Source organism: Ailuropoda melanoleuca, chromosome 6 (assembly GCF_002007445.2).
Source record: "Ailuropoda melanoleuca isolate Jingjing chromosome 6, ASM200744v2, whole genome shotgun sequence".
NCBI lineage: Eukaryota > Metazoa > Chordata > Mammalia > Carnivora > Ursidae > Ailuropoda > Ailuropoda melanoleuca.
The window spans coordinates 94342265-94357089 of NC_048223.1; positions in this window are offsets into that span (position 1 = coordinate 94342265).

Genomic DNA, 14825 nt, shown 5'->3' on the forward strand with positions numbered 1-14825 from the left:
CCCCTGCAGATGCCGTTCTTAAGGGAAAAACAGTTGCACTACTGTCAGTGCCCCTAGATTGGGGCAAGAGGGGGCCTGCCTGCGCCTGCCTTCTAGCAGGCCCCGCATATCACAAGCTCCACACCATGGTTGTGTTGTTGTTGTTGTTTGTGCTTTCCCTTTTCGGTTTTTTAGGAAATTGTTGAAAGTTCAATAATCAATTGAATGAACAGGAATTAGGGGAGAGGAACATGCCATCTGATTGGGCCCGTTGGGCCACAGGATGGTGCCTGGGAGGGGGAAGAGAAGGGTCCTGGTCACTGTCCTGAGACCTACGTAAGGGTGCGCTGCTTGGTTACAGTCGCATGCCCCAGATCACCCCCCAAAGTGACTGTCCAGGCAGACAGCTGCACCCTCTCCCTCGCCTCTGCTTGGGTCAAATAATTCTGGGAGGCCCTGGCTCCCTGGGAATCCTGACCAGTCAGTCTCCTCCCTCCCCCTGCCCTCCCCCTCCCGGGTTCAGATCACATGGGAGCCTGGGCCAATACCCAGCTCCTGGCCCCTCTGCCCCAGGGGTCCCTGAAACCACTCAAGCTCACAGGCGGCAGGACTGCCCAGGGGAACTATGCCTCTATCCTCTGGGAACCAGCCTGCAGGGTCCTGAGTGAGAACGGAGGCCTGCGCTGTAAGGCTTTACAGCTAACTAAAATCTTTAGGCACTCACTGTATGACCTCTGTCTGTATTCTTGCTTCAGACTGTGCAAATCTCGGGGTGTGTCTGCGTGGCTGCTCAGTGCTCAGGGTTAATAGTCATGAGCCGTCATTCCTTCTGAGCTAGATGCTGTGCTAGGACGAGGTCCTTTAAAGATTTCAATGTCCAGTGAGCTGGACAGACACGCAGGTCAGTTGATCACCATGCGTGTGCTCGGAGCAACGCTAGAGACGCCTACAGGCTGTGTTTGTGGAGCACAGGGAAGAGGGTCTCCTGCAGGAAGGGGGCAGGTTACTTTAGACCTCAGTGCCTCCCTCCCCATCAGACTGCCAGTCTGGAACCTAAGTGCCTCCTGGAGAAGCTGGAAGAACCCAACAACAAAAACATCAAATACAAATCGTAACAGCAGCGCCCCCTGATTCTCCAGTGCCGACTGTGGGCCCGGTGCTGTGCCCCCGGAACCCTCATAATGACTTTCCGAGGTTCGGTTATGGTCCTCATTTTGCAGATGAGGAAACTGTGGCTCAGCTCAGAAAGTTTAATTAATCTGCCTCACATCACAAAGCTGATGACGGAGCTGGGATTTGAACCCACGTCTGTCAGATTCCAGAGCCTATGCCTTTAACTACTGTGGCTTCTAAGAAGCGACAGTCATGCCCCTCTAGGTGCTGGCTCCCGGACAGCAGGATCTTCCCGCCATCCAATATTCCACAAAGGAGAACCCTACACGTGCCACAGGCTTCTCAGCTACGGAGCCGATTCAACAACCCAGCAAATTCAACAGTAGGTGGAGGGTCGTTTATGACAAATTAAATGAAGAGTCCTTCTCACGAGAAGAGAGAATGAAGCAGGTGTGAGGCTGGGTGGAGGCCGCTCCAGGAGGAGGGCGATGGGCAGTGAGGACTGCTCGGTCTGGCCGAGTGAGGACAAAGGCACTTGGGGAATCTATAAAAGAGTAGAAAGCCAAGATGAGGCAAGTGCCAACGCATTCATCTCCCCGTCTCACGCAGGACATGGGGCCTCGACACAGAGAAAGGCAAACGTTTTTTCCAGTGTCTAGGTGATCTGTCCCTGTAGTGGAATTCAACGGTGGTGAGCATGCCTTCCTTCTTGAAAAAACTGCTCTCTTCCTGGCTTTCACTTCCAACTCCTGATTCTCATTCCTCCTCTCTGGCCAGCAGGAGAGGGGCAGGCAAGCTGGAGGCAAGTGCGATGTCTGGGTTGCAGTGTTTGAGGAAGTGCTTACTCCCAGGCCTACCAATGCCCCCCTCTTCTACTGGGTCTTTAATTATGGACAGTCCTCCAGAGAGGGCCTGGCTTCTCTCTTCTCAGCCTAACTGGCTTCCCTGGGTGATCTCACCCAGACGCACACTTCAATGGCCACGTCTACTCCGAGGTCCTGCAGACTGATCTCTGCAAAGCCCATCACTCCTCTGAGCTCCTGAGCCAAATACCCAGTAGCCTACCTGGAAGGCCCTCTTGATTGTTTCCTTTTTTTTTTTTTTTAACCTTTTTTTTTTTGGTTTTCGGTTTGTTTGTCTTTATTATTATATTATGTTAGTCCCCACACAGTACGTGCTTAGTTTTTGATGTAGTGTTCCAGGATTCATTGTTTGCGTATAACACCCAGTGCTCCATGCAATACGTGCCCTCCTTAATACCCATCACTGGGCTAGCCCATTCCCCCTCTTGATTGTTTCAAAGACATCTGAAACTAACCAATCTCAAAGCAGAATCTAAAACTTCCTCTCCCCAAACCACCTTTTCCACTACTCCCAGACTCAGTGAATGTCTCCACCATCGATCCAGTCCCCCAAACATGAAACCTGGCGGTCATCCTGGACACATCCTCTTCCATCAAATCCACCAAGCCCAGGAGGTCTACATCCTGGAGATCTCTTCACGTGGCCAGCATCTAGTCTACCACTACCACAGTCTAATCTGTCACATTCTCCACTGGATGGCCGGAAAAGCCTTGTTTCTGGTTTCCCGTCTGCGTTCTCACCAACAACCCCCTGCCTAATGTCCATTCTCTGTTTCCACAGCACCATTTTCAAGTTGCAAATCTGATTATGTTTCCCCATGCTCTACCCCTGCCCTTATTTTGCTGAAAGTATTTTAAAGGCTTCCCATTGCTTTTGGAATAAATCAAAATCCTTAACATGGCCTCTGGGGACCTTCATGTTCTGGTCTCTGCCTACCTCCCCAACCCCATCATGCCTCATGCTTGTTCATTCATGATTCTTTGCCCAGTTCCGACGTGCATGTGTAGGTGGGAGGGGAGTTCCCCACACCAACAAATTCTGTGACACCAGCTGGCTGTCCTATTATAGTTCAACTCATCTGTGACATCTCTATCTGGAGATAGTGTAAGATCCCACAGGTTAAGGGTTCAGTCCTGTAAGACTGCACCCCACTTCAGATGCCAGTCATAAGTCCAGGCTGTCACCAGTGCTTCTGAGGCACTGGCCAGAGATTGGAGGTTTCTACAACCCCCTCCTTGGGTTCAATTGATTTGCTCGAGTGACCCACAGAGCTCAGAGCTCAGAGAAGCATTTTACTTACAAAATCACAAATTTATTATAAAAGGAATTAACTCAGGAATAGCCAGGTAGAAGAGATACATAGGACAGAGTATGGGGACAGGGCACAGAGCTTCCATGGCCTCTCTAAGCATGCTACTCTCCCCAAATCGCTACCTGTTTACCAACTTGGATGCTCTCTGAACCCCACCCTTTTGGGGTTTTATGAGGGCTTCATTAGTCATGACTGATTAATCATTGGCCACTGGTAATCAACTCAACCACCAGCCCCTTTCTCTAGGGTGAGGGGGTGGGACTGCAAGTTCTAACCCTCTAACCACACAATTGGTTGCCCTGGCAACCGGCCCCCATCTTTAGGTGCTTTCCAAAAGTCACCTTAACAAACTCAGATGTGGTTGAAAGGAGTAATGAATATTAAGACTCCTTGATCATTCCTATCATTTAGGAAATTTCAAGAGTTTCAAGGGCTCTGTGCCAAAAATAAGGATGAAGACCAAATATAAAAGTTGCAATACCACAGTCATGATCTACAAGTTCCATCTAGACACCTGGCTTTCTTGTGCCCCTTAGTCTTGCAGTTTCTCCCCATTACTGAGGTTTTGCCCATGCCTCCCCTCTCCGTACCTAAATAACTCCAAACAACACTTCACTCAGCTTAGTCAGCATTATCTAATGAACCAGCCCCTCCCAACTCAACCTGGGAGACCCTTCTTCAGGGAAATCTTTCCTGACTTCCATGACTGGGCTCTTCCCTTAGAGGTCTGGTAGGTATCAGATACCTTATGTAACAGTGGCAACTTCAAGTTGGTGAGATGAGATTAATAGCTATCTCCCAGGCTAGCCTGTTGAGTTTGATGTTGTCTGTTGGCTTCACTGCGTAGTCTCCAGAGCCCAGCTCGGTGCCTGCCACATAGCAGGCACTCCAAGAATATTTACTGAATGACTGAATGAAATAAATTCAATGTAACATATGCTAGAATTCAATACACGCCTGATGGTTTGAATTTGACAATGTTTATTGGGTTTCCATAACACATAGAAAGTTGACCCTTGAACCGCACAGGGGGCAGGGGGACTAATGCCCCCCGGAGTTGAAAATCTGCATACACCTTCTGACTCTCCCAAAACTTCACTACTAAGAGTTCCCGTCTACTGTTGACTGGAAGCCTTACCCGTAGCACAAATGGAGGACTGACATGTTTTCCATGTTATATATTCTTACAATAAAGTGAGCTAGAGAAAAGGTGTTATTAAGAAAACCGTAAGGAGGTACTACTGTATGGGGACAGATGTTAACTGTACTTGTGGTAGACAGAGCATAATGTGTAAACTTGCTAAATCACTATGTCGTACCCCTGAAACTAGTTTGCATTGTGTGTTAGCAATGCAATTTTTTTCACTACTCAAATTTTTAAAAAAGCATTACAGGGAAGCATTCACAAAAATGAAAATGTATGTACTGTTATTTTGCATAAGTAAAGCTTCATACATTCATTTTGGAATACACAGGCATGTGGTGAAATACTTCGGTAGAACTACAATAAAAAAAAACAAATTTCAGGTAATAACTACTTCTTGCAAGCAAAGTTGGGGTGCATAGTTTTCAATCATTCCAGCGACATTTTGTGAAAATGTTCCGAAGAAAATGTGGAAGATTTATTAGAATTGATAAAATTGGATGATAGCTAAACAAATGTTTTATTATGTGCTATAATATTAAAATATCTTAAAATTTCAGGGGCGCCTGGGTGGCACAGCGGTTAAGCGTCTGCCTTCAGCTCAGGGCGTGATCCCGGCGTTACGGGATCAAGCCCCACGTCAGGCTCCTCTGCTATGAGCCTGCTTCTTCCTCTCCCACTCCCCCTGCTTGTGTTTCCTCTCTCGCTGGCTGTCTCTATATCTGTCAGATAAATAAATAAAATCTTTAAAAAAAAAATAAAATAAAATAAAATATCTTAAAATTTCAAAAAGAAAATCATAAGGAAAATACATTTACAGTACTGTAAAAAAAAAAAAATCTGCATATAGAGTGGACCCATGCAGTCCAAGCCCACAGTGGTCAAGCATCAACCGCAGTCTGAGTGAGGGCAAAGACGACCCCTGTGACACCACAGCGGACTCCAGAACACCGTGGGTTGCAGAGCACTAAACACAGATTTTTTTCAATAAATGTCTTAGAAAACTTTTTTTGGACACTAGCAACAATTTGAAAAAAACTTGCAGGGGTGCCTGGGTGGCACAGCGGTTAAGCGTCTGCCTTCGGCTCAGGGCGTGATCCCGGCATTATGGGATTGAGCCCCACATCAGGCTCCTCTGCTATGAGCCTGCTTCTTCCTCTCCCACTCCCCCTGCTTGTGTTCCCTCTCTCACTGGCTGTCTCTGTCGAATAAATAAATAAAATCTTTTAAAAAAAAACTTGCAGACAAACCACATAGCTTAGAAATATCCAAAAAATGGAGAAAGACTTAGGTATTATTATAAGCATACAGCATTCAACATACATAACATGCAAAATGTGTGTTCATCGACTGTTTATGTGATCGGTGAGGCTTCCAGTCAACAATAGGCTATTAGAAGTTAAGTTTGGGGGGGTGGAATCAAAAGTTACTTATGGATTTTTGACCGTGCAGGGGATTGGTGCCCCTAACCCTCATGTTGTGCAAAGATCAACTATAATTTCATGATGCTCAGATCGGATAACTTGGTCCAACTGTGGAATTTATGAGGAATTCATGAGAGGCTGCCAGGAAGATTGGACAATTACATTCTGCGGTTAATTACACTGTCATCTTGTTGGGTTTGCATTCTTCACTAAGAGTTGCTTTTCTGGATATTCTGTTTTTATGACTCTTCACCCATCCTCCTTCCCTTTCTCTCTCCTATGTGACTTTTGAATGACTTCACCATCAGAAAAATCAATCTAATATGCATGCTATTTGATACAGAAATCCTGGCTGAAGTATCCTAGCATATAGGAATACTATTACCATTGCAATGATGTAATACAAAGGAACATTCGCTGCGGCATTTTTTTGTGGTGGCAGGAAAATAGAAACAATATAAATGCCCACCAAGAAAGGAAAGATTAGTAAATCCATACTGTGGCATTATAAAGGGTGCAGTGGGTTCTAATGAGGAGAGTTCATGTAATATCTTGAAAAGGAGGAAAACATTTAAAGCACTATGTACATCATGTACATATGTACATCCCTCACCTACAATAAATATAGGAGTATGTTGTTTGCCTAAGCATGGAAAAAACCTGGAGGATACACAGTCAATTACAATAGTGGTGATGTGTCAGAAAGGCATTGGAGGGAGACCTCATTTCTTGCTTTATTTCCTCTGCATGATCTGAATTGGTGACAAAAGCATGTTACATTTCTAACTTTAAAACCACAACAATGTAGGGGCGCCTGGGTGGCACAGTGGTTAAGCGTCTGCCTTCGGCTCAGGGCATGATCCCGGCGTTATGGGATTGAGCCCCACATCAGGCTCCTCTGCTATGAGCCTGCTTCTTCCTCTCCCACTCCCCCTGCCTGTGTTCCCTCTCTCGCTGGCTGTCTCTATCTCTGTCAAATAAATAAATAAATAAATCTTTAAAAAAATAAAATAAAAAAATAAAACCACAACAATGTAAATAACATATGTACTTGCTTATTATCGTTCTCTTCTTGCTGATAAGTAAACTAACTACATGTGGTCAAGGACTCTGTCCATTTTTTCTCACCGCATTACCTCCACCCCTGTGCTTAGAACAGTACCTGACACATGATAAGTGCTCAATGCCTATTTTTTATGAAAGACAAATATTTTTAAAAGAAAATTGTAATTCAACAACAGCTGTCTTCCACATTCCCTCCTGCTGCATGTCCTTATCTGTGAAAGTGATCATGCCCTGAGGAATCTGAAATTCTCCGCATCCCTGAGATGGGCCCTGAACTGAGGTTGGCCTCTTCCCCACACGGGAGTTGAAAACCCATAACGACCCCAAGTTACAAGTGTAGAAAACCTTGACACGCTCAGAGTTCTCAAGTGAGGACACTTCAAGTAACAAAGACTGAGTCGTTTTAAGAGAAACCTTGATATCAGAACAAAGTTGATCCATCCAAAAAATCAGAGCTAAAAAAGAACACACTGTGTGACAAAGAGGAATGTGCTGTCATGTTACATGCTCAGTCATTGAAAGGTCACAACTGCTTAACCACCAAATAGTTTAAGCTAGTTAGAAGCATCCAAACAAGCTACAGCAGTGTAACAGATTACAGTTTAGCAAGAGATCTGCAAAAATACACACTCAACACGGTTCTGTGGTTACAGTTTCTTTTGAACTTGCTTTTGCTTTCCTGCAGAACACACACAGCAGGGCGAAGGAGATGCACGATCTCCAAGACACACGGGCTTTCTCCCCTGTTCTTCATGGAGTACTCCTAAAGTGTGGGGGCCATAGCATAGAGAAATTGATCAGGTCTGAGTACACCAAAACTTAGGGGATCCACTTTTTGAGCAAGCAGGGAAGAGAAAGAAGGAGTGTGTTTGCCCAGATCACCTGGGCCTAATAGTTTTGGGTCTTGCATGTCAGATTTATATAACCCATGACTTCTGTGCTTTTGATTTTTCCTCCCTGCATCAACAGGCTCCTGGAGAGGTCAGTACAGGACACAGTCTGGCTATGGCCAACCAGAAAGATACTCAATGAATTCTTAATGAAAGATTGCAGGCACACTTGATCCCCATTTAGAGCTACAGAAAAAATGGAATTTGCTAATTTAATTTCTAGAAGCTAATGGAAATAAAACGCTAATGGCTTAATGAATTTCCAACTTAATCTCTGATTATTTTTTGCCGGTGATCTTTATTTATAGAAGAGAAATCTGTTGTTTTTCCCCACAACAGCAGCTTAATGTGATCTCCTCCCATATGGGTGAAAGTTAAATATCCTCTAAAAAGCAAGGTCAAGCAGAGAAGGACATTTATCATATGGTTTCACTCATTTATGGAACATAAGAAGTAGGAAGATCGGTAGGAGAAGAAAGGGAAGAAGAAAGGCGGGAGTAAACAGAAGGGGGAATGAACCATGAGAGACTATGGACTCTGGGAAACAAACTGAGGGCTTCAGAGTGGAGGGGGGTGGGGGAATGGAATAGGCTGGTGATGGGTATTAAGGAGGGCACGTATTGCATGGTGCACTGGGTATTATACGCAAGTAACGCATCATGGAACTTTACATCAAAAATTAGGGATGTACTGTATGGTGGGTGAAAGAAAGAAAGAGAAAGGGAAAGAAAGGGAAAGAAAGGGAAAGAAAGGGAAAGAAAGGGAAAGAAAGGGAAAGAAAGGGAAAGAAAGGGAGAAAGGGAGAAAGGGAGAAAGGGAGAAAAGAAAGGAAGAAAGGAAGAAAGGAAGGAAGGAAGAAAGAAAGAAAGAAAGAAAGAAAGAAAGAAAGAAAGAAAGAAAGAAAGAAAGGAAGAAAAGAAAGAAAGAAAAAGAAAGAAATGGAAAGAAAGAGAAAGGGAAAGAAAGAAAGAAATAGTAGAAATAAAAAAAAGCAAGATCATAAGAGTAAGTCTTAGAAGTAGAAAAGGATGTGGATGAAGCGTATTTGAAGGGGAACATTTACAGAAAAATTAAATGAGGTGTGTGATTTGAGGTGGGGAGAAAGCAAGAGAGAAATTTTCACTTTTAGCTTCCTTCTGTATTGTCTGAATTTGTGTCAGGAAATACATAGCAAACATATAGGAATAAAAATTAAATTCAGATAGGATAAAATCTACAGCTTTCACCAAGTACTTTAGCTAACATTGCCCGTAAGGCACTTGGGGTCCTTTTCCAAGATGTCACTCCCCTGCCCTATCAGCACCAGCCACCACAAGTGGCTTGTCTCCGTAACACTCAGCTCAAGGTAGGACTCAGGCTCAAGTGTGATCTCTCCCAGCAGACTGGGCAGCTTACAGGGGACATTCGCACTGATGAGAGAGCAAAATTCTAAGCCACAGGCAAGACACTGTAAGGGAATGAATTGTAGACTATGGAAATTGTAGACTATTGGGATGGGAGTAGGGGACAATATTTATTCATTTCAAGCAATATGCTGTTTTGATAAAAATATGTGTGGTTAAGAACACAGGCTTGGTGGTCAGAGAGACCTGTGTGCAAACGTTTCTCTGCCATTTGCTGCGGGCAAGTTATTTGCCTAAGACTCAGTTTTCTTATCTACCAATTAGGTATAGTAAAAAGACAGTGTATTTCTGAGGAGTACATGTAAGTGCTCAGTAAAAGGTAGCCATTAACCCAAAGCCATCAATAGGTCCAATGCAATCCATATCAAAATTCCAATGGCATTTTTTCACAGAACTGGAACAAACAATTCTAAAAATCTGTATGGTACCACAAAAGACCCTAAATAACCAAAGCAATCTTGAGAACGAAAACCAAAGTGGGAGGCATTATGCTCCCTGATTTCAAACAAAGCTGTAGTAATCAAAACAGGATGGTTTTGTCATAAAAACGGACACACAGGTCAATGGAACAGAATAGAGAGCTCAGAAATAAATCCACGCATATATGGTCAATTAATAATGACAAAGAAAGTGCACTGAATATACAATTGGGATTTATAATTTATATATATGTATATATATAATTTATAATTGCATATTCTTGTGTGAAGAATATACAATTATTTCAAGAATATACAATGGGCAAAGGACAATTTCTTCAATAAATGGTGTTGGGAAAACTGGACAGCCACATGCAAGACAATAAAACTGGACCATTATCTTATACTGTACCCCAAAATTAACTCTAAATGGATTAAAGACTTGAATGCAAGACCTGAAATCATAAAGCTCCTAAAAGAAAACATAGGCAGTAAGCTCTTTGACATTGGTCTTGGCAATGGCCTTTTTTTGGATTTGACACAAAAAACAAAGACAACAAAAGCAAAACTAAAGTAGTCGGACTACATTAAACCAGAAAGGTTTTGCAGAGCAAAGGAAACAATCAACAAAATGAAAAGACAACCCACCGAATGGGAGAAAATATTTGCAAATCATATATCTGATAAGACGTTAATATCCAAAATATATATGGAAGTCATACAACTCAATAACAAGGAAACAAATAATCCCATTTAAATCCTGAAACTAATATTACATGTCAATTATTTATAAATGGGCAGAGGATCTGAATAGACATGTTTCTAAAAACATCCAGAGGACCCACAGGTACCTGAAAAAGTGCTCAACTTCACTAATCACCAGAGATTAAATGCAAAATTTAATGCAAATTTAATGCAAATTAAAACCACAAGGTGATGACACTCGGCACCTGTTAGAATGGATATGATCACAAAGACTAGAGATAACAACTGTTGAGGGTGCGGAGGAAAGGGACCCTCATGCGCTGTTGGTGGGAATGTAAATTGGTGCAGCCACTACGGAAACAGTATGGAGTTTCCTCAAAAAATTAAACATAGAGCTACCATATGATCTAGCAATTCTATTTCCGGGTATTTAAAGAAAACAGAAAGACTAACTCAAAAAGATACCTGACCCCCATGGTCACTGCAGCATTATTTATAATAGCCAAGGCATGGAAGCAACATAAGTGTCCATCAATAGACGAATGGGTAAAGGAACTGTGATACATGTGTGTATACATATATATACGTATATATGTATATACACAAACACACACATACATACACACAAGCATACACAAACTGGAATGTTACTCAGCCATAAGAAAGAAGGAAATCTTGCCATTTTGCAAACAGGGACAAACAACCTTGAGAGCATTCTGCTGCGTGAAATAAGTCATAGAAAGCAAAATACCGTATGATCTTTCTTACACATGAAATCTGAAATAAAATTTTAAAAAATTAAATTAAAAAATAAACCCGAGTTCATAGGTACAGAGAACAGATTGATGGTGCCAGAGACAGGAATGGGGGCTGAGTGAAATGAGTGAAGGTAGTCAAAAAGCACAAACTTCTAGTTATAAAATAAATAAGTCCCAGGGATGTAATATACAGCATAGTGACTATAGTTAACGATATCGTATTATGTATCCGAGAGTTGCTAAGAGTAAATCTTAAAATATCTCATTGCGAGGGGGGAAAATGTGTAATTACACATGGCAAATGGTGTTGACCAGACTTATTGTGGTCACTTCACGTATATACAAATACTGAATTATGTTGTGTGCCTGAAACTAATGTTATGGGTCAATTATTTCTCAACAAAAAGGTAGCCATTACTTTTCAGCTTTATGAGATGCATATGCTGTTCAGAGTCATAAGCAAGTACACAAAATTAATGTTTCTCTGGCAAAAATTCTGGATTGCTTTTATGTTGTCTAAGGAATTTTACTATGAAAGATTGAAAGACAGAGCCAGCACTAGGCCAGGACTACATGGAACTCAGGGTACTAGCACACCTTCCTGAGAGCGTAGGTGTCCCCCAGACGCCCATAACTTGTAGGAGCTGCTGGTTTTCTCTGTCCTGTCCTCTCTCAGAGCCCTTCTGCTTCTCCTGACTGCAGGAGGGAGAGCGCCCCCCAGGAGGGAGAGAGCCCTGTGCTGCCACAGAATCCTGGGAGTAGGGTGATCAAAAGTCCCAGTTTTCCCAGAACTGTCCCAGTTTTCGCACTGAAAGCCCCACGGCAAGGGAATGCCTCCGTCCTGTGCACGCCACCTGGAAGCCTGCACGGTGGCACCCGGATCAGGCCCCGTGGGATGATCTCTTGTCTGCGCTCAATTTTACCTCAAGTCAGTACGATTGCTTCCCCTCAGTAATTTCACTAACACTCCTGTGATTCTTGTCAGATGAGATTATTAAATTTGGGCAATATAAGTGGAATGAGGAAGGGAGATGGAATTATTTTTCTCCCTGAAATAACTGGTTAACCGTTGAGATGATTTAAGTTTAAAGAGGGGCGTGTACGGCTCTGGGTACACACATATGTGAGAGAGCCACAGAGAAGGGGGAGAGGGGCAGAGGGAGAGGGGGAGAGGGGGAGAGGGAGAGATTGTGTGTGTAATACACCTGGGAAGAACTGTTAGGTGAGGTAAGGCCTGTGCGGTTGCCAGGACACAATTCCCCAAACTGGCCTCCAGGGGGTGCCATCAGCCCGCAAGAGTTGTGTTGCTTTGGGGGCAAGTTGGGAGGAAGCAGATGGACCTTGGGGGTGGTACCAGCTTTAGGGGTGGGGCATGCAAGCATGGGGTGTTAACAGGGCAGAGGAGGGCCCAACTGCCTGCTCATTAACCTTCGAGGACGCAAGCACGTCCAGCTCCTAAGGGCCAAGTTCTTTCATTCTGGTTTTAATTTGCTGGCCTCCTTCACTTTGGAAAGAATGAGAAACCTCATGCCAGCCATCTCAGGAATCTGTACTCTCCCGAGAAAGCAAGCCTGTTACAGCAGGTAGTGGTGAGGCCTCCCACATGGTGTCCCTGCACCCCAACTGCTTTTACAGGGAACTGGGGGGGGGGGGGGGGGGGCCAATGACAGTTAAAGCATTTTAAGTTTTATCAGCAATGTTTCACCTNCCACGCTGATTGATGTATATTTATTCCATTTGAAATGTTCTGAGAAAAGAACTGTTACTTAAAAGGAGACATTTGTGCGAGCACAATGAACATTACAGATTCCAAACCCACCAGGGGCTCAGCCTTCTTACTGTGCCAGGAGATGCCGCAGACTCCGCCACGGGGCGGAAGGTGCGACCCCGAGATCAAGACCTGAGCTGATATCACGAGTCAGATGCCCGCGGACTGAGCCACACAGGCGCCCCGAGGACGTGCCCCAGAAAGCGGGAGGGGGGTTCTAGCACCTCCAGGGATCTAGGAACACCTGTGAGGAAGACTGGATATCGTTTCCCAGCTCAAACCCATCGGCGAAAATGGTTAAAGACAAGCCAACAGGCCCAAACTGCAGTCTCTTCTGCTAGGTCCCATGGCACCGAGCCGAGGCAACTCAATTACAGTTTTCCAGAAATGGAATCTTAAACCCGTCCATTACGAATCGCCTCATCAACACCAAGTTAGGAAACCTGCCTGACTCCTGCCATCCCCTAAAAGAAAGTAGCCTTGCAATCAACAACCCGCTCTTTTGCCAGGTATAACCGCCTCGTTCCTGCTCCTTCCTGCCTATGAAAGTCTTTCACTTTGTACGGCTGGCTCCTCAGAGCTCCTTTCTGTCTGCCAGACTGGATGGCTGCTTGATTCAGATCGATTTATTCAAATAAACTCTTAAAATGTTTACTATTCCTCCACGTCTTTTAATAGAATCAAAAAGTACAGGGGCGCCTGGGTGGCACAGCGGTTAAGCGTCGCCTTCAGCTCAGGGCGTGATCCCGGCGTTATGGGATCGAGCCCCACATCAGGCTCCTCCGCTATGAGCCTGCTTTTTCCTCTCCCACTCCCCCTGCTTGTGTTCCCTCTATCGCTGGCTGTCTCTATCTCTGTCAAATAAATAAATAAAATCTTTAAAAAAAAAAAAAGTACAGAAGCTGGCCCTGTGCTGGTTTGGCACTGCCCTTTATGTGACCTCTAGGCCAGCCACGTGAAATACGGACCTCAGTTTCCCGATCTGTAAAATGGAGCGGGGCTGCACGCTACCCAAAGTCCGCCCAGGTTGGCCCTTCATGCGGGTGGTCTCATTGACCGTACAAGTAGTTCCCGTTCTCACACTTTTGCTCCCGCGCACTCCAGCACCACTCCTGAAGTGCTGAGAACTCGAGCTTTTGTTTCCACAGGTTACAGCAATCAACCCTGACGTGAGAAATTAAAACCGAGAAGACTTTAAAACAGGAATACAAAACTACGTTCTCATCACCCATCACCTCCTCTCCGGAAATTCCTCTGAGGATGAAAGTGCAATGTAGTAACTTGTTCGTGTCGTGGGGCACGTTTGGATCGCGTTCGGCCCCAGAAGGGTCTCCAGACCACACGGCGGCCCGTGCTGCTGAGGTCCTGGAAGCCCCTGCAGCCAGAACTGCCTTTGAATCTTGCTTTTGCTGCTCACTAAATACGTGACCTTGGACCTGTTAACCACTTTGTGCTTCAATATCCTGCAAAGCCGTAATAATAGGAGTACCTAATTCGCAGGCCTTTAGAAGGATTAAATAATTCGTGAGAAGTACCTCAACGTACGTCCGTGCACCATAAATGCAGGTGGTTATTAATCAACTAGAGATACATATCCGTCAAAGAAATCCACTTGGAAACTTAAGGGAAAAAAAACCGAAAACTTACCGGTGGCAAAGTGGCTAGGCTTTCGGACAGCGGTCAGGACCCCAGGCTTGCCAGGGACGTGAAGCGGACGGTGGGGGTCTGGGTGCTGGAGCCCGGCTGCGTCAGCCCACAGCCCGGAGGGCCCGGCCGGAGCTCTGTCTTCACCGCGTTCCGCGCTCCCGAGGCCCGCACGAGACCGTCCAGATCACGCTGAAGCGTCCTCACTGGCGGCAGTCTCCACGGCCGCACGTGCCCAGCACGTGTTTGGAAACTGCTTAATTGAAGTCCTTACTTCCAACACCTGGGCCCCCCCCCCCCCCCCCCCGGGCCCTAAAAAAAAAAAAAAAAAAAAAAA